Below are 2,802 nucleotides of genomic sequence, written 5' to 3'. Positions count from 1 at the left end.
TCATTGATGTGTATGTCCAAAATTTGAAAAATGAAAAATCATCTCTCACCACTAGCCTTGCTTTGATATATATATATATATATATATATATATATATGTTTTTTTAACGAAGCTCTGAACATGAATCTCCTTATTTTTTCCATAAACATAAGGTGATGAAGGTGTAGTCGGCATCATAATTATGAAAACTTAATAAACCCAAATGACTGGTTTACAGATGGGGAGGGACCTAAAACATTGGCGGATCCAGGGGGAGGCAGAGGGGCCCGCCCCCTCCCCTATTGGCAGAGCAAAAAAATGACAAAAAGGGAAATAAATAAGAAAAAAAGAAAAAGAAGGGGAAAGAAAAGAGGAAAAGAGACTAAGAGGAAAATAAGAAGAGGAAGACGAGTGGACTTGGAAAACAATTTTTAAAAATATTTCATGTCACTATATTTTGAAATTTTCGCTCTCGCATTGTCTGTTCGATGAGATACATATCCTGCTCAAAAGACTTATATGTAGCTTAAAATATCAAGTTTTGAAGTCAATATAAAAAACATTTTTGCACCTTGGACATCGAGCTTTTATTATTTTCTTTGATTTATCCATTGATTTTTTTTAAAGTGCTATGTAAAATGTATCGTTTAAGGTGTGAATATCAACATTTTGCAGCCTGCGCTGTGCGCTCGCATTGTTTAAGTTGGCAAGTAGGCTTATACCTATGTCTTTGTGTATTCCATGAGATTATTCCAAAATATTTCTTTTCAGGCGCTCGCATTATTGGTTTTCATGATATAAAAAATGAAATGTATTTAGATTCTGTCTAACTATAAAAACGCGCACACATGTTTATTGAAATACTCAGCTTGATCTTTATTCAAAATGTGCTAAAATTATCCAGTTTCAGATCAGAATATTAATTTTTTTCTGCTCGCGCTTTGCGCTCGCATTATTAATATAGGAAAAAACCAAATTATACCCATCTTTTTTCATGATTTACAAAACATGAATAGAGTGTGCAATTTTTAGGTTTAAATCTAATTTTTTCCTTTCCCGCTTCGCGCTCGTATCAATTGTTTGTTTATATACCTATACCGTTCATGATTACAAAAGTGCATAGAACGTCTTTTTTTTAGGTCGGAATTAAAAAAAAAAATTCAGCTCGCGCTTCGCCTTCGCGTTATGTATTCGTTGAAATATGAATCGTCTTAATGGCTAACTGCAAAATGTCCTTAACAGGCCCCTTTTTCGACAAGGCCTGGGGCCTGTTGCATAAAACCTTTTACCTGAGAAAACTCAGGTATTTTTTACCTGACTTTTTGCCCTGTGTTAAAGTCAATCAGACTAATCTTAGTTTTCAGTTTTTACCGGAGTTTTCTCAGGTAAAAAAATTTATGCAACAGGCTGCAAAACGCATTTTTTGAAATTTTTGCTTGCGCTTTGCGCTCGCAGTAATTATCTAGTACATACGCATCTTTTTCAGGTTAAAAAACATTGCTCAGAATGTTCAATTTTCAGGACAAAGTGACATGAAATTTATTTAGCTCGCATTTCGCGCTGACAATATTTAAATAGTGCTCATCAGATTATTACACATTTAAGTTGTTAATAAGAATGAAGCTAAACATTCACTAGCCAAAAAAATAAAAATAAAGAAAAAAGGGTTTCAACACGAAATGTTGGTCATTTTACATACATTTATCTAGTTTGACACACCTCCAGGGGTGCTGCCTATGGAGAATAATACATGCAGCACCCCTGGGAAATTCTTGGAGGTGTTTCAGCACCCCGCTTCAACGTCAATACTATCGACCCGGACTACCGATGAATAGCTGGAGGAAATTTCTCAACAACTACGGTATAAAACAACTTGTTTCTGTCCTCTTAGCTATTGAGAATGCACGGTATAAGTATTTAGAGACGTGAACCTGATCAAGAAATTCAAGTTTGACATCAACCCACCGGCCAGGTCATGATCCAACCAACCTCATGAGGAGAAAAGAAGTATCAATATAAGTATTTTTTTTTATAACCTAAATCAAATATGACTAATGGTACCAATATTGTAATATACAGTAGGACACTGTAAAAACAATGAAGTGCTAATTTAGCACTTACAGTGCTTGTATAGTGACTGCACTACGAGTGCTGATTTTCTAGTTTAAATTTGAACTAGAAAATCAGCACCCGTAGTGCAGTCACTATACAAGCACTGTAAGTGCTAAATTAGCACTTCATTTTTTACAGTGTATACACTTTACAGATTCCCGATTGGAATACTGATTAAAAACATATCGTAAACGAAATTTATTATTTAACATCCCATGTATGTGATAAATCCTGTATCTTGATATATAAAAATGGCCGCCAAAGGCCCTAGAAGTATTATGTACGATGTTAGAGAGGACAAAAGCAATCACAAGGTGAGAGCTAAAATGCATGTTTTTTGGGGTAAATTAGCGTAATACTGCCTTAAAATATACACAACAAAAAAAGTAAGTCCCCCCTAAATCAAATTGCTGTAACTTTTGAACGGAATTATTTTGAGATATGATATTCCGTAAGTGGTTTTTCCACTCATTGAGCAACTTCTGGGGAAAAAAAGATTGATCGGTTGAGTCATGCATGAGTAATTAAAGATTGAATTAAAAATGACCATTTTTGAAAGTCACAAGAGTCGTTTTTCAGATTGTGCAAATACAAAGTTGGGCAAATGTTGTCTTTAGGTGAATTTTATGGTGTTATGCTGTTTTACTATCCATCATTTAGCCACTCCACACACAATTTTGATATCATACGTTCATGGTTGAGTGAGCACAA

Source organism: Lytechinus pictus, chromosome 3 (assembly GCF_037042905.1).
Source record: "Lytechinus pictus isolate F3 Inbred chromosome 3, Lp3.0, whole genome shotgun sequence".
In the NCBI taxonomy this organism is placed as follows: Eukaryota; Metazoa; Echinodermata; class Echinoidea; order Temnopleuroida; family Toxopneustidae; genus Lytechinus; species Lytechinus pictus.
This window is presented reverse-complemented; position numbering follows the sequence as displayed.